The 18150-nt window shown below is 43.7% G+C and overlaps 1 protein-coding gene across 2 annotated transcripts in view; it reads left to right on the plus strand.

The window, feature by feature from the left end:
• PAPPA (pappalysin 1) overlaps positions 1 to 18150 on the plus strand; it is a 420169-nt gene that overhangs the window by 183652 nt on the left and 218367 nt on the right. The window contains exon 1 of one of the 2 annotated variants that reach the window (XM_080402292.1): positions 1 to 18150. This exon is cut by the window's right edge and continues 34471 nt beyond it. The exons of the other annotated variant lie outside the window; for it this stretch is intronic. The gene's annotated coding sequence lies outside the window, so the exon portion shown is untranslated. 2 annotated transcript variants of the gene reach the window in all.

Raw genomic sequence — 18150 nt, forward strand, 5'->3', positions numbered from 1 at the left:
CACCATTTCTCAAAACTGTATGTAGCAAGAAATGACTGGGAGGCCAATGATTCATTTTGGGTTAATGTAAAGGTACCAGAGGGGCTAATATAAAGGAAGAAAATTGATACTGGCTTTGCAGTGTTAGTGGTGAAGAAATGTGTACAAATGTTTCCCAGGGAAAGAGTGGAACAATCCGATGCAATATTAAAAACAAAATATACCTACCCAACAACAAACAAACAGCCAGGGGGATAATAGGGGCTGGTAACAATGTTTGAATATCTGTAAATCAGTGCAGATTGCACAGGTATTCGCTTACTGCTACACATTTCATTGCAGCTGAAAGGAAAGGGCCCTTGTGAGATGGTAGAAATTGTATGAGAAAACTTTGCTTGAATTGTAGCACTGTGATTACTGTGTTAAATAGACTTTGGTGTGTATCCATGGGAGCTACACGAGGGACAGATTTGACCCTTTGGGATGAATACTCTGGGGAAATTAAATCTAGCTGTAAAAGCTATATATAGTTGAAAAGGCTATGGTAACATTTAATACAGTATGAGCCATGCTTTATTCTTTACAGAAACCCATATCTGTAAAAAAGCAATTAGAAGTACTTCCCTGAAAAAGGGCAATTGAACGCAGTGAATGAACTGCAGGAATTGTGTAGCTTCCAGAAAATGGTGGTAGTGAAGCATTTGTGGGATCCATAAAGTCACCATAAATTCCTAACTGAATATGGATTCACTCTCCAACTCTAAAACCACAAGATTTATTTCCTGCTGGCAGGGGAGGTGAAGCTCGCAGAGCTAGATCTGCCTGGAGCGTGCCAGCAGGTGGTGAAAGCACCGGTATCTTCCCAAGTGTGTAATGTTCCCAACATCACCGTGATTGGGCAAGTCCTTTCAAGACGGGAAGACAGGACTGGATTTTTTTCTTGTTGAAGATTTGTCTGTGCTTTCAATACAAGTAATTGTTTATGGGTTGGAAGGTTTACTGGTGCGCAACATGTTCTGTTGGAAAGGGATAAGGTAGCGGGTACACTGCTGGTTTCAATTGGGAAGATCCAATTTTGGCTCAAGCGTTGACTTTGAAGTGACCCGAGCTCTGTCTGTGTGGTGGGGATGCTCGCTGGCGATTCACATGTTTTGCGGTACAAACTTAAACAGTATGGTAAAGGTTGCTTTTTTTCCTTTACGTGAAATTTTCTTTGTCCCCCAGACTGTGGACATTTCATGGACAGGTGCTTTCAGGAAGAGGCATTGCTGTGGACGATTTTGTGTTTTTTCCCCTCTCTGCTCATTCACATTATCTATTCCTCTGGGTCCTGGTTCCAGTGCAGCTCATTTCAGAATTCCTGCTTTTATACTGTGCTGGGCTTCTACTGCTGAGCCTCAGAAGGATACCAGCTCTGGCAACTGAATTTTAGTCGTGGACTGCCTGCAATAGTGATGGGAATATGTATATTAACGTGGATTTGGGGTGGGAAAACTGGAGGATAAGTCACAATTTCAGGTAGGATGAAGTAAGACAGGAAAATATGGACTAAAAGTCGCTGCACTGAAATGGAGAGATCTGTGGCTGCAGAAATTTGTAATTGCGTCTTGTCAGAGGTGAATGGCTATGTCTCTTGCCGAAGTCATCTGCATAGTTGGGTAAATGTGATTGCATTGATTTAGCATGTCTTCATGAGTTTTTTGCAACCACAGGAGCTAGAAATATCTTTTGTTGTTGTTGGTTTTTTTTTTTTTAATGAAAGCTGACGTTCTGGAGCACAAGTCAGCAGGAAGCGGGGGTAAGTTTATTGGCTGTTTTGGTGGGGCCTGGAGAGTAATTCTGCCTTTCTCCTGCCTTTTGTCTATTCAGACTGTAAATTCATTGAAGCAAGGACTGCTTTCTACTGTGTGTCTTTACAGCACTTGCTGCAATGGATCTGTGCTCTCAGCTAAATCCCCTAAGGCTTAACAAAATATAAATTAGGATAATGGTATAATAAGTTAAATGTTAAATGGTCGTGAGGGGTGGTTTATTTACATGAATTATCACCTTAAAAAAAACCTAAACAAAACAGTCTTCTGAAATCCTGGTGGGAGTTTTAGCTTTGTGGCAAAAACTGTGCATTCTACAGTGTTGAAAGGATGGGGTAGTCATATGGTGATTGTGCCCCTTTTTAATGGAGAGGACACAGTTCTTATACCCGATAGCACTTTCCAGTACCTAAAGGGGGTGACAAGAAAGCTGGAGAGGGGCTTTTTACAAGGACCTGTAGTGACTGGACAAGGGGGAAGAGCTTTAAACTGACAGAGGGTGAATTTAGATTAGATATAAGGAAGAAATTCTTCACTCCTGGGTGGTGGGGCACTGGGACAGGCTTCCAGGAGAAGCTGTGGATGCCCCATCCCTGGCAGTGTTCAAGGCCAGGCTGGATGGGGCTTGGAGCAACCTGTGCTAGTGGAAGGTGTGCCTGTCCATGGTGATGGGATTGGACCTCGATGATCTTTAAGGTCCCTTCGAACACATGCCATTCTGTAGCTCTATAATGGTTTCAGACTTCCTGCACCCGAAGCTGTTCTGATTTTGCTGTTAGCAGTGGGAAATTACTCCCTGCATTTCCTTGCTACAGACCTCAGTGATTGCTTTGGGTTGCACAGTGTTTTGGGCAGAGTTTTGACATCCAGGAATATATCCTGGAAAGATAAAATAATTGCTCCCTCCTTCATCTCCTGCTCAGAGGGATCTTAAATGCATTCTCTGTCTGTCTTGTTAAAGGAGAATGCAATGCTAAGGTGCTCAGGTGTGACAGAGTGGAAGAGTGCAACAGAGCTGCAGCAAGCCTGATGTGGAGTCATGCTGGTGTAGGATCTGTGCCTTTCCTTTATATGAGTGTAAATAAGGCCACAGATGGTAAGACCTTGGCATCCAGGCTGTTGGGCATGTGTAGGAGCTCAGAAAAAAGATGTAGAGTTGGTGAGATTCCTAAGAAATCCAGAGCAGATTTGCTCATCTATGTTCTATGAGAAATCTTAATCCTGCTCAGCAGTCCACCAAGTCCAAGCCCTCGCCAGGAGCTTATTCTCCTGCTTGCAAACCCACAGCCGGTCGTCTATGTCCTTGTTGGTGTTTTGTTTAGGGCAGTGCTAGGACCTGTGGGTTGATCCATAGTTCAAGCTAGTGGAGAACTGGTGGCTAGCTCTTGTTCTTAACGTAGTTAAGATCACCAGCAGCAAAACTTTGTGTTGCTGAGGTATTGGAAGTCCTCACGAATGTTAGTGGCCAGTCTGTCTGCCAGAGTTGCACTGGCTACCTGTGTTTTCAGGTCAGCTGGAGACACCATGTTCTAGGCTTTGTAGTGGGAAGCAGCCCTGAAGTTTTCAAATTTTACTACCACAAAACAGCTCTATTTGCAGGTTGCTCAGTGCAGCTCTGCGGCACACATCCCATATCTCTACTCCTTGATAGTTCCTGGAGGCCAGAATACCCTGGCTGCATTTTAGCACTGTTTGATTCAAAAATTTATATACCTGTCTCTCTGAAGCACCCACTTCTGTGATAGATCGCCCTTGGTTTTCCACTTCCAGAGCAGACAGCACAGCTCAGACACACCAGAGAGCCTCACTCCAAACATAGACCAGCGTAAGGGAGCAAACTGAGGCCAGTGGTCTGTCAGCAGATAGTCCGGCTTGGGAGGAGACAAACCCAGGATTTGCTGTCAGCTTCATGCCAGTGACAGCACCGCAACGTTACTTGCTATAGATTAATGTGGGAGAAGGTCCTTGCTGACAACCCCTGCAAAACAGTTCAGCTTCAAGTGGAATTACAGTGGTCCTTTTAGATAAGTATATTTTTGCCAGCTGGTCCCCCAACAGCACTCCCAGCGGTGGCGAAAGCCGAAACTATTACTGTAAATACAAAAGGGAAGACATACTTGGCATCCCTTTACATTAGAGCTGGCTCAGAAGAACGTCTGCGTAGCTGTTCCATTGCCAAGATGGATTTTAGTCGGATAGTACACATTGCAAAGGAACCAGAGCACACACTGAGATCTGTTGGTTTTTTTTTTTAACAATAGTTTATTTGTGTTTCAAAGGGATAGTTACAGGAATCCAGATCAATATGCTTGTCCAGAACTGTGCCTTCCTATTTTAGGGCCTGGATGAATAGGAGGTTACTTGAGTTCACATGCATATTGAGGGATCGGTGCCTGCGGTAATGCAGCCTCCCAGGCTTGTTACTTTTCCTTTTTGAAAGTGAATGTGAAAGAGCTGCAAGACTGAAGTTGCCATTGTTCTGGTTCCTGGAGTTTTATTTTTTTGCATCGAAATCCATGTGGCGTTGCATGTTGTGAGGCTCTTTATGAACAGTGAGGTCGTGTCTCAACTGGAGGTCGTAGAGCTGAACACTCCCCATCCAAGGTGTTTAAATAGGCTTCAGCTGAACCATTGTAGATGCATGTCCTGAGAACATGTTACGGTTTGGACCGAATCAAACACTTCTGAAAGGGAAGGAAGATTGTCCATTGCAGTTAAGTGTAATGATTTTTTATAAATGGAAATTTTGTACAAAAGTACAACTTTGATGAAAATATGCTCAGCGTTTCCCAATCCTAGGTTTTGAAACCATCTGTGTATTTTCATGGTTTCAGCACTCTGTTCCATTTGTTGGGACAAGAAAAATGGTTGGCTTATGGAATTGGTTGTGTGGGACCAAAAAAATGAAGTCTGGTTGGTTCTGTTTCTGAGACCTTTTGAAATGCTGTTTCAGATAATGAGTTGTAAGTGCTTGACAATTAGACCTGTAATTGCTTCGAAAATCTTGGTTTCTGACCAGTTTTTTCTCTGCTGATCTTGATAATATTTTTAGGGACACAGGCAAAACGGGAGTTTGAGGAGACACGGGTGCTTAGATGCTCAGGATAAGAGTAAGATGTTTTCCTGTATAGAATCAAGACCTGATTTATAGCAAGCAATAGTTCTCTGGCAGTTTTAAGCAAGCATGTACCACTGCTGCACCTGGGGTTTTGAAAGCAAAATTGCATCCATTATTTGAGCATATATGGTATCTAGCTGATGATGAATTATGCTGCTCATGCTCTGAATGGTGCCACTGCATTTTTTGTGAAGTGTAGACTCAACAAAGTATATCAGCAGACAGAGCCCATTTCTTCTGAATTTCAACCTATGACAACTTTCTCAACACACACTGGTCTACGTTGATCCAAGGGGCTATCTTGATGGGTGCGTTCCAATGCAGCAGTGCTTCAGAGTTCAAATCCCGGTGTCATCTGGCACATTTCTGATGTCTCTGGCTTTAGTGATGACATCCTGTTACATGAAGAATTTTGGCTGGTGCATGGTGTTCTCCTTTCAACTGTTTTGCATAGCTGAGGAAGACACCATGCTGACTGAGTCAGTGTAGCTCGCAGCAGTGTGTCTGGTCTTTTCTGTGAAAAGGTCTTTAGTTTTGCCTTACTTCTTTGCTGCGCTTTTTTCTCCTTCTGCCATGTGTCTGTGCATTGCCCTGCCTGAAAGGTGGGGCAGTCACTGGCGGTGGCACTGTTGCAGGAGCAGTAAGCACTGTGGCAGTCCCAGTGAAGGGCAAGAGGATGGAGTTATGGTTCAGCAGGGATTTCACAGCCCTTGTAATTGCATTAGAAGGTGGATGATTGGGAAGGTTATGAAAAGGATGTGGATTATCTTCTGTTTGCTGCTGGTTTTGTTGGTTTGTTTTCATCTGAGCCAATGGGATGGGGGAAGTGGGGAAGACTCTTCCTAGACACACCAGCACTATGAGGGGAAGAAATTGGTTTACAGGCTTTAAAGAAGCAAGGCAAGATTTCCAGAAATGCATGAATTAGGAACCAGGCATAATTGTAGGGGATATTTTGAAAGCAGAGCTCTTCCCAGGTCCAGGTCCCTTTAAGAAGAAACCTTTAGTGTGTTTTTGGCCCTGCAGAATTAGGGGACTTGTCTAACATTGCTGTGTGGAGAGGGACAATGAGAGCACAGTCCAGAAGATGCTTGCACAATCCTTCCTGGCCCTGGCTAGGGCTTCAACTCCCTTGCTGTCCCGAGCACAGTAGAAAACTGCACACTGACACTGCCTTGCAGATAACTGGCTGGGAAAGGATTTCTTCAGGGCTTATGCTGTACCTCCACCCACACTTGCAGTCCCAGAGTCACCAAAGAAAGTTTAAAAATATTCTGCCAAAAGTTTGCTCAGTTACATTTTAGTTTGGGGGGGTTTAGGTCTTTTTGTATTTAACCCCTCTTTTGATTTCTGTTTTCTTTGGGTGTCGGTGTGTGTGTCCCTGTCTTCCCCTCAAAATGTTTCCCTTCTGGGGAATGACCCTTAGGATTTGGATGTGTAAGAGACTTGTACACAGACTGTCTTAACAGTAGTCACCTTGCAAGTACTCCCATGCAATGCTTTTCTCTGTGTACGTTTGTAATCTGGGAGTTTTATTTAGCACTTTTTGATGGGAATCAAATCGGGATTGGATTTCAACATCTCTTGAAGACAGGGAATGCATGGCACAGACTGCATTGCAGGAAAAAATATCCCCAGCATGTCATGTGCTTGCTCACTCCCCGTTCTTTGCTTTGTTCCTAGTGTTCCTCGAGCTGAGGGACCAACCTCTATTTGTCTGTTCAGGAGTAAAGTCCCTGAACCAGAGGGGTGACTAAAAGCTAGAGGAGTTCTTGTTTTGGTGTAACAAGGGAGAGCCGTTCGCTTCTGCATTTTTGTGCTTTGCACAACTTTTGGAAGAAACAGTGGGCTTCCATGTTTATCATACCTGCAGCATGCCGTGAGATCCCTGCGTGGAGTCTGCCTGGGCTTCTGGCTGAGGAGTGGGCGAGAAGGCAAAGCACAGCTTCAGGCTCCGCCCAAGTCACTTAATCAACCCCTCACCTTCAGGGGCTGAGGAACATGCTTCCAGCCCTTGTTGGCTCTCAGATGTCCAGGATCATGGTCCATCTCAGCAACGGTTCCCCACACACACATCCCCCCACCCCCACCCCCGCCCCTGCCCTGGGTGGTGGAAGTACAGTAACTTTGATGTATAGCCAGAGGTTCCTGTAGAAAGTTTGTAACCTGTCCATTTATCAAGATTTTCAATGTGTGCGTGGCTGGAGATGGATGAAAGTAAGAGATTTATTCCTTTAGGAGGTGGGTTAATCCTGTTTCAGCAGTTCCTGGGTGGGGGTGGGTAGCAGGAGAGAGAGAACAGTTTCTGTACATTGAAGGCAGCATGCTGCGAGGTGCATTTGGATGAGTTTCACCTCAGCACAAACACTGCATCGCCTTGGCTTCCTTAGCAGGTTTGCTCTTCAACATCCCAAGAGAACCTCCAAACAAATTACCAATTACATTTTCTGCTTTAATTAAACAGAAAGGTGGGCATATGCTCCAGCTTCACCGTGAGCCACAGTGTTAAATAATCTCTTGAATGATTACAGACCCAGCAAACTGGGGCACTGCTTGCTGCTTTTCTTCACATATCAGTGACTTGACTCACCAGTTCCCCTGCGAGTGGTGAGTTCGGTGTCCTCCTAACCTGCCCCAGAGAGGTTTTGAGACTTGGGGATCTATGAAAAGCCTTGAGCATCTGTTGAAGTCAGAGGGAGCCCAGAGGGACCCCCATGCCATTAAGGGCTGGCTGAGAAATGCTCAGAATGCTACAGCATCTGGGCCCTGTGTGTAGGACCTGATATTAAAGCTAAGAGTGTAGCCAAAATTTGTGCCACAGAGGGAAGCATCGGCAACATGGCAGGAGCCCAAAGGTTGTGCTTCATTTGCGTGTGTATTTGCATAATTGCAAATGCATGAGATGCACATTAATAATCACTCTTGCTTCTTTATCATTCTCAATAAGTACAGAGAAAATTTCTTGCTCTTGGAGTTCATCAGCAATAAAAACCTGCAGTGTCCTCTTTCTGTAATTGCAGGGAATTAGGGACACCTTGGGAGGGACATGTTTTATTCGTTCTGTTGGATGTGTCTGTCCTTAAATCCGTAGTCCATAAAATTTAACTCTGGACTAGTTCTGGGCAAGAGAAATTAACAGTGAAGGGAAAAGTACCTTGAAATTTTTATACTAGTGGGGGTATTTTGAGGAGCCTTGAAAAGCTGGCGCCTGGATCCTGTGGAATTTCAGTGGACGTTCTACTGCTGCTTGCTCTGTTCAAAGCCTCAGCAAAACCCTACGGGGCAGGACCAAGGATGAATGTAATTTTTTTTTTGTGTGTGTGTGTGTGTGTTCTGTGTAAGGGCTTAGTGGGACTTGACTTAGAGTGGCATGTTGGATGGAGCTGATTGCTCTAAATGTATAGTCTGACACTGTGCCTGCCACAAAGACTTTATTTGTCAAGTAGGCAGAATATAAAAAGGATTGGAAGAGGGAATGCAGGGTCAGAGGGTTTTGCGTATCAGAAAAAGCTCTTCTTTACCAGCTTGTCTTTTTTTAACCTTATCAACTAAATTTCTCTCATTCTCAGGCTTGTGTTTACGGTTGTTCCGACACCACTTTTCTACATTATAATGTGATGTCATTAATTGCTGTAAACCACATTGGTTTTAGGATGCAGAGTGATTTCTTCAAGTGATTAAATGATGCAGATGTCTGTTGCAGGAGGGACGTAAATGTGATGGCCTTGACTTGATGGACCAGTGCTGTGTTCCAGCCTGGAAAGTCTGGGCTTTGCTCATGTACTTCTACAATGTTTTTGTTACAGTTGGCCTGAAAATAAGAGCTCAATTCAACAGAAAACATTTTTTTACTTTCTATTGTTTGTTTTCATTTTTTTCCAGATTTAAAACTATTAACATTTTTCAGGATGGGGGAGATGGAAGTCTATGATTACATCCATCTGAAACCATCACTGTCCAGTGGCTTGGAATGAGATAATTCAAATTCAGAGTCCTTCTTTTCTTTATTTGGGCCTGGAGTCAAATCTAGGTGGGTACCTTAATCATGTTAGAGGGCATTCTGGAATGGATTCTTGAATCAAATTTTTGTCTTCTTTCAAAACAATACCGTAACTGAAACTTATCACTACAGCATTTGGTTCCACAAATATTTTTTTTTTCTAAAAACACATAAATAGCAACAGGGATTAGTGCTATTGTTCCTTTATGTCCTCTTCTGTATGTCCTGTAATTATGGAATATTACCTTAATTGGTAAAGACAGGATAGGTTATGTATTTGCTGCTGCAGCATCTCAGTCTGCTGTCTCTCTTGGGATATTGGCTCCAGAGCTTTCTCAGTGAAAAGGGAAATCTTCATTAATTTGTCTGAGGCAGCAACAGCCTGCAAAGAGGGGGATAAGCTACTTACAAGCCTTGTTCTGCATGATGGGGGGGGTGGGGGTGTATGATTTTGTAACAAGCAATGCCAGGTTTTCAGGCACCTGCTTTGCCTCAGCAGGATGAATGTGATGCTGGTGAATGTCTGTTCCACTGTACAGTTTCTCAGGGATCTGGGAAACTGCTGACTTTTTGCATAATTGTCTTTACACTTCCATTTAGGATACCTTCAAATGTTTCTTAACTTAACACATAGGAGACTAAGCAGGCATTGATTGGTTTCTCTAAAGCAGAGATCTCACGTTTTTCTTCAACGGGTTTTCACTTTACCCTTCAAATAATGTTTGTGCCCTCAGAGTCATTGTGGCTTCCGTGCTTGCTTTGAAACTGTATTGATCATGTAATTAAAGTGTCTTACGACCGCCTCAGGAATCTAGCAAGATTGAGACCTAGGCTTTCTTGGCTGCTTTCAGAAACCTCAATCTGTCCTTCATTTTAATCTTAACTCCCAGCGTGATTCTTGCAGTTACTTACAGATCCTGCAGCCTGTGCTCCTCAGAGTCTCCAACCGTGCAGAATTCAGTCAACTAGAAGATTTAGATGGATCTCAGTTCTGCACTGTGTTAATTCCAGTCTGGCATTGCAACCGTCTCATTTTAGTGGTAGTAGGCTTCTGTCCACAGGCCCCAAGGAAGACAAGGGGAATCACTGTGCAAACACATGGAGGCACATTCCCTTCACCTTTGCCAACTTCCAGCAAAACAATGGGGATGATTCCAGTACTTCTTATTTAAAATTATACACCTGATAGAAAGATTAATGCAATAATCATGATTTGCTGTTTAAAACCATCATTGGTTTACTCTGTAAGCTGTGCATAACACCAAAGATGCTTGCACAAAAAAACTGCTTTGGAAAGCTATCTGGTTGATTGACGATATTAAGTTAGTGCTACAAAGTAAGCCAATAAAATAGAAGCAAGGCTGTCAACCATTCAATCTCTTTTCATCTCTGCAGTATATTTCACTGCTGCTACTTCAAAGCCCTTCACAAATTCATCAATACTTTTCAAAGCTGGTTGGGATAGATAGCACAATTCCAGATGCAGCTGAATTATTTTGGGAAAGAAAGGGTTTAAAAAAGTTGTTTTAAGGAATTAAGTACACACTAGTAACAAGAGGAGGCAAGTCAAAAGTGAATGTGAGTACACTCTGAGAGAGCTTCCCAGCTGAGGAATATAATGCACAAGGCCTATTGGCCAGAAGTTTTTCTCCAAGACTTCCAGAGTCCAGCATTACCTATAATCTTCCAATCTCTTGCTGATCCAAAACCCAATTTTTCAACTCAATTTCAGCTGAAATTAGAAACCCGTGTAGAGATCTCAGACTGGTGAAAAAAGCCTGTTACCATGCATGCCAGAGATCATTCCTGCTGCCACATTCTGGACCAAGTGCAATTTCTTCTAATAAAAACATTTCTGGCAAAGCTGTACATTAAGAGTTAGTGTAATCGAATCTGGATGTGAGGAAAGCATGCAAACTTGCTTCCAAGTCAGCAAGAGTTAGGCAGGATTTAATCCTCCATGTATTTTTATTATGATATAAAAAGCTGTTATATTGGTATTTTTAATACATTTATCAAAAGGAAACTGCAAATCCAAAGTCACTTCCAAATTTCCCACTGATATAGGAATGAGTAGCTGAGACAATTCTGAAGTGAACTAAGGCAATGGGGTTTTGTAATATGGGTTTAGCTGCCAGTAGACCAGCACTTAGATTTGACTTTTAACCAGTTCACGCTAGACCTATGCAAACGTTTTTCCTGAACATTTGCTGTAGCACGAAGCTGGGTTGGTTTTTTTTTTTGGATTGGGGTCCTGTTTGGTTGGTTGGTTGGTTTTGGTTGTTGGGTTTTTTTCCTGTTTGCTCTGCTTGTGCAAAATTTTCTGTTGGCTTTTCATGAATGTCTTAGCAACCCATAGGATCTCCTGGGATGACCAAGCAAGTCACCAGCCATGTACCAGCAGCTCCCACCACAGCCAGCACCACTTACTTAGGAGCCTAAGAATAGGAGGCGGCAGACATTTCTATTAAACCCTCTGTTTTAAAAAGAGCTTGGCTCTCATTTACTTGTCTAAATAAGGTCCAGATTTTCAGAAGAACTCAATAGATTGCGTGCTGAACACTTGTGAAAATAGAGTCTACATTTCACATCTACTCTGGGGCTCAAGGCTTTCAGAAAGCTGGCCTCAAATTTCTTGTTCTTGGACAAACAACGCATGTTTGGGGATACCTTGGGCTTGATTCTGCCTTCCTTGCCCTGGGGTTTCCAGTGGAGTGATGCCATCCAGTGTGAGTGGCCGGGCTGGTGTGACATCCTGCGGGATGCTAGGGGAGGAAGTGGTAAGGGGCCTCTCATATGGGAGATGGGCATTTTATTCCCTGTTCCACCACAGATGGCCTTCAGGGTCTTTGGCTGGGATTTTGAGGCTTCTTAATAGATATTTGAGGGTCAAAAGGAAGCAATTCAGCTTTTGAGTCCTAAAAATAAGATACTTTGAAAGAACCTGATTTGAGACTTGCCTCTGCTCTTTAATGTCTATCCCAAATTAGGTGGCGAGAGTGGAGGCACTCGTAGTCATTGCTCAGAGTTTCGTTCCCAGTTGGTATGCTTGACTTCTTGGTTGGTTTGTTTGCTTTTTAAAATTCTTGCCTCCTAGGGATTTGTGAGGACAAATGCATTAATGTTATAAAAAGTGTTTGGGAACTAAGTTAATAGAGACAATGTTAATCCCATGTACCAATTCTGAAGCCCAATTTAGAGCAGCCTAGGGGCATCTCGCCATCTTTTTATTCCTTCTCAGTACCAATTACTTTTGGATGCTAAACAACCTGTCCTGAAGCCTGACTGTACTCCATCCATCTTTCATCCTTAAAACCCCTAAAACTACACAGCAAATATATTACATAAACCATACCGGGATCATTTTACTCATCTTTAGAAAGCAGCCTTTGTGGGTTTGGAAAGTGTGAGAACAGCAGTGTTATGCAGGAAGCATTATTTTTAATCAGGATGCTTTCATCTACACAGTGAAAGTCCCTTGCCAAAAGCTCTCTCATCTCTGACCCCTTATGCAGTGATATAATGTAGTTCCTCCTGGTGCATGATAGATGCTGAGGTCAGCCTTGCCATGTAGTCTGAATTACTGATATTAAAGAGGATAATTGGCGTTTCTACCACCTGGTACAGTTAATAAGACAGCATCCAGATCAACTGTCTAGAGCCCTGTAAACTAATCATAAGGAGAATACAGTTCTTTAATAGCAATAAAAGTATAATAAGGTCCTCTAAATAGAGTAACAAAAGTTGAACGAACCTAATATTAAAACACTATTTATTATTAGATTTTTTTAAAGTCCATAACAAGGAGATCCTTTGGCGCACAAGTACAAAATCAAATTTAACAAGCGAGTTAAATAAGCAATTAGGACTGGGGATTTTAAACTTCTTTCCAGTCTTGACTGCTCTAATTTAGCACAAGTGGAAATCTGCATTGTTTATTGCAAACCCTCCCTGGTGATGGCCAGACCTAAACAGTGGCGTTATCAGAAAGGCTGGCATTTTTAGGAAAAGATTGAAGACCTGATTCTCATGGAGGGTCAGATTCCCTGAAGTGACCTGTTCTTACACAATGGCCCTGTGTCTGAATGCTCACCCAGGATGCTGGAGACCCAGATTTCTCTTCTGTCTGGGAGAATTCAGACTGAAATCTCCTTTTCAGAGAGATCTCTGCCCAGGGAGCTGGTTGCTTTGCACTGGGTGCGTTTTCCAGCACTGCAGTTAGTTTTACTGGGCTCATAATAAGAATGCAGGAGTCACTGGATAAGGAGGGGGGTGGGGGGGTGGAATCTGAGGCCTTGTAAAAAGTGCCTTTGCCAGTGGTAGGAGACCTGAGTTCCAGCCGTAACTCCAAGGTTGTTTAAGCGTTTTTCATGGAACAGCTGAGCAAGCAAAGAAGCAAAACTGGAGGAGCTTGGGGAGTTTCAAGGAACTGAGTGAGGTGCCTTTAGGGTTGACGGAAGTTTTTAGGTTGCCATTTTGAGCATAGGAATCTCAATTAGGAGTCTAAATCTGAAGATCCAAGTCCTATTTTGGCCTCATCCTGATGCACTCTCAAGAAAAAAAAAAAATACCTTTGTCTTAAAAAATGTGTATACACCAAGCAACAGGCATATTTTCTGTTGGATGAACTCTCCCAGGAAACCATAGTATCTTTCTAGCTCAGCCACTGGGATTTTACTGGCAAATTGCACATCAATGTGTGAGGTCCTCAGATGCTGTATGTTGGAGCATGGATCTCCATGACTGATACTGCTGGTATTCACATTTGCACCACTGCCATTTGAAGAATCTGGTCAATTATGGCCATAAAGAACACAAACTATCCTATCTGCTTTTCTAACTGATGAATCTGTTGTGGCGTCCTTAAAATAAGGTGGGATTTTTAAGCCATTCTTTTCAAGTGTTGTTACAAGAGAGATTTTGCAAAGCTGGACTGGTGTGCTGCCATCCCTGGCAATTCTTTGTTGATAATGGACTCCACCACCTTTAAAGTCTCTGTTTCTGTAATTATTGGAAATGTCATGGATGGTAACTGACCAGCAAAGTAAAGACAACCAACTGTTTTGGAGGACTACAGTGTTTCAGCCACATTTTGCTTTGCCGTTTTCATACAATATCTGTCTTGCTCAGGAGCATGTCCTGGTTTAACTCTCTGCTCAACAGCAGCAGAGCAGCGGCACTGGCCCTGCAGTCAGCACTAGACATGTCCCTTTTCATTCTCCTTTGTATGACCGAATATTTCCCTTTAGCTATTTCATTTTTTACAAAGAAACTTTTTATCTGTAGCCACATGTGCAAAACTCTCAAATGGGCTGTTTCAAATCTAGTCAAGGTCATTGAAAAAAGATATTTTTAAAGTGGCTAGGGCTCTTAAAAGTCCTTTTGGATTCCCCAGAAGCAAAAAAGCAGCATTTACCCTGTAAGCCTTATAGATCAAGGACTTTAGTATCTTTCAACATCCTAAAGCCCGTGCAGACTTTAAACTGGTATTCCCAACTCATTTGCCAAAAGAAGAGGAGGAAAATGAAATGAACTGAAAGCTTTTGCCTTAAGGTCTGGTGCAATGGGCCTTCTGAAGTCTGGAGTCGGAATTGTTTCAATCTATGTAAATATTGGGAAATTAAATTCCATATGTCCCATGCCAGATGCTCCCAGCTGCTGCTGCTGTGTGGGGAACGGTAAGTAGACAGTTTAGCCTTGTCAGGCAGGGAGGGGGGCAAAAAAATAATAGAAAGGGTGGGAGGGGGCAGATTGTCATTTTGAGGTCAGGAGGGTAATGTGCACAAGTGCCTATGCCAGTGAGCTGACAAGCCAAATCGCTGGGCAGTTGTAAGTGCCGTGTGAGGCTAAAAACTGGAAGACCCCAGTGAGAGAGTCACAGGCCTTGGCATGAGAGCTTGACTTTAATGTACATTGTTTATTTCAAAGCATACAGAAATTGCGTGCATATGGGAAACAGTCAGGTTTGGGCAATGAGTGGCTTGAGTGGGTAAACCCTGCTTTATTGTAGCCTGGGAAAAACAGCCCAGAGCAGGGAAAGGTCCCTCGCCAAACCGACCAGCCGTGGCCAGTGCCTGCACAGGCCACTTGCCACCAGCCCCTGTGCTTGTCTGTGCCCCACCATCGGCCCTGGTACTCAGCCTGGCTCCAGCCTTTCAGCCGGGCCTTATTTATGCCTTACAGCAGGCTCGCACGTTTATTTAATAGGTTTGTTATTTATATCGTGAGCCTCTCGCCGTGGAAGGGAAAGAAGCAGAGCAACGCAACCACAATTTTAAATGACCTGTTCTTAAAAAAGCACACACGCCCTAATGAAACTAGAGATTTAGGAATCCTCGTGGAAACTCCAGCTACCTAAAAATAGGCACTGCCCCTCTCGCGTCCGCACGGATCCCTCGCCGTGCTCCTGGCCCTCAGTGCAGCCATGCCGCGGCCCAGCTGGAGGTGGGTGGAAGTGCCGCCAGCCCGGCCTGGAGCAGCCCTCTGCCTGGGCCAGCCCACGCGTGGGCGGCTGCTCCTGCCTCCCTCCTTTTTATTTTCTTTTTTAACGTGGTGACAAGTGGAATGGTCTCCGAAAAAGAGCGGTCTTGTGGCTTGCCCCAACATCGCTGCAGATGTTCAGTAAACATGAGGCGAGCCGGGGCGCGGGAGGGAGCGGGCGAGGAGGGCTGAGAGGTTACTCAGCATTTACTGTCTGAGAAGGTGAGAGTTACTGTGGAAAAACCCTGCAGCTTTATTGTTCTAACCTTTATTTAAATATAGAATCTATAACCTGTTTTTCCAGAGAATTTAAAATAGCGGTTTTTCTGCTTGCAACTACCCTGTCCAACTTCTGAGGTATCACATACTTATGCATTATTTTATGGAGCTGACAGAGGGGGAGTCTAGGGGGAAAAAATAGCTGAAATCATCAACAGCAGCATGTGGAATAAACCCGTGAATGTGCATGTGCCTCAGGAGGAAGGCTGGCTGCTGCAAGCCTGCCAAAGCTTGTGCTTGCTTTTACAATAGCCCCCATCCTCCTCCCGTGGCTCCCCGGCATGGTGGGCTCAGGCCCTGGGGCTGCCAACAAAAACCACCGTTTCCCCACGCAGCGCCCGTGAGAAGGGCTCAGGGCAGCCGCCCTCGCCCCTGCTGTCCCGCCTTGAAAGAATTATTTGTAAACTTTGCCAGCAGAGGCATATCATTAGAAGTGATATTTTCTAGTGGCACGCCTGGAAAAAGAAGTGTGTGTACATGTGGGAAGAGGGTATCAAATGAGCATGGTGGTTTCCCCGGTGCTGCCGGAGCTGCTCAGTCTGGTGTAGTTGTGCGCTTTGTGGCGGGCTTGCCGGCTTGCGGGGTGCAGGGCCTCCCCGCTGCTGCCCCATCCGACGCAGGCAGCAGCATCTGGGTTTCTTGTATGTCAGAGGAATCCCTTACGCTGTCCGTTCCTGCCCCCCGTTCGTTTCCTTTTAGAGTGTTTTAATACTTTGCTGAAGACTTTGGCCATATGGTTAGAGGCAGGGCAGCCATGAGGAAACACCTCCCTTATTCTCAAAAGGCAGACCCGCCCGCATCTGTGGGGTAGCATTTACTCCCAAAGCTGGGCTTTTAAAGTCACAAATACGCATATTGCAGTAGTTTCTTGAAGTCCTTGTGGAAATCACATCCTGGGGTAGGTCCTGCTGTTCTGACCTTCAGGTCTATGCCGGTGAGACAGGTGAACCACATGCAGGGAGGTTGGTACGTCTCGTTGAGGGTCATGGCAAAGCCTGATGGTGGTGCTGGGCCAGCTTTGCTGCCAAACGTGGTGCCCGGAGGCTGCTCAGTGAGCTTGCACACTCGGTGTGTGTCTGTGTGGCTGTTTCTGCCCCATTCTCCCACTGTCAAGTGCTTTGTTCTGTAAAAGGCTGGCATTTTTCCTCTTGTAAGAGTGTATTTTAGGGCCTTAAACTGCATCAAAGCAATGAAGGTGTGCAGGTGGGTATGCCAGCAGACTCTCAATGCATGCACTTACTACTCATGTATCTGTTTCCCCGGTGCTTCCCTCATGTCATAGGACTTAGTTCTTAATTTTCTGCATTTTTTGAAAGGTTAGCATTTTGAATTATCTTATGCCTGACCAAAAGTTGCCCATCTGTCTCCCAGTCATGAAAAATGAGGCTGTAGAACTCAAAACCTGAAAATCATGGCTGACAGGGCCAGGAAATATAAAATAAATGTAAGTTATCAAAAACTGTTAACCAAGGCAAAATGAATTGAAGACAGTGTGTGGGTGTGCATCTGTCACATCAGAGTGGGATTCAGAAAGGTGAAGTATGTTTGTGGGGAAACATTGCATTGTTTTTGTTCGAAAAAGAGAAAGGAAATGTTTTACATCAAGTTGGTTATCTCAAGGTGCAACTGTAGTATACACAGAGCATAAAGGAAAAGTTTTCTTTCAAGAGTTTGAGATCTGTATGTTAGTTCTTCACAGGCAGGGTTTTTTTTGTAGCTAGCTAGGTGTATATGAAAGCGATGTTCCTCCCTGTCTGCCAGGTGTTTTACACGGTAACAGTTCTCTTAAGTGTAAAATTGCAAAGAAAATTTTTGTTTTCTTTTCTTTTTCTTTCCACCCAGGTAAGGTAAAATCACCAATCTTTTGCCAGTCCATTTAATGGACCAAGTGTAGGCAGAGGGTGTTCACATTTACTATTAATTCACAACTTGTATTACGTAGTATGACACTAAAATCTCTTTGATGTTCTCAGAATAAACTTTCAAACTGTTTCAAATAAAGACCATGTCAGCGTGTTAATCACTGGCTCAACCAATATGTTCTGATACAATTCCTTAGATCAGTCATGATTTACTATGAAAATATACAGAAGTGTTAAGAGTATTGTGTGCAGTGTCACGGACACATACAAATAACAAATAAGAGGAGAGTGCTAAGGTTCTAAACTGAACAGAAAGTGCAGAGATAGGAATAAGTTTGAAAGATTTTTTGAAAGTATCTGCCCCTGTGTTCCCTCTACTGCTGTTCCATATGGCATCTAAGGTATTCATAGGAAAAAGTGACTTTTTGGGGGAGTCCTTGTGTGAGCATAAGTTGCTCATAACATAGGTGTCTTTCTGACCAATGTCTCTAAATATGTGGAATGCTAATTGATTTTTTTCCTCAGCTTCTAAAATCACATGGTATTTAGGTTTCCTTTGAAGTCCTTAGTGAAAGTTCAGGTTGGTTTTTATTTGCCGTAACTTATTTACCTACTTTTAAC

This window comes from Falco punctatus (genome assembly GCF_963210335.1).
Source record: "Falco punctatus genome assembly, chromosome: 9".
Lineage (NCBI taxonomy): Eukaryota > Metazoa > Chordata > Aves > Falconiformes > Falconidae > Falco > Falco punctatus.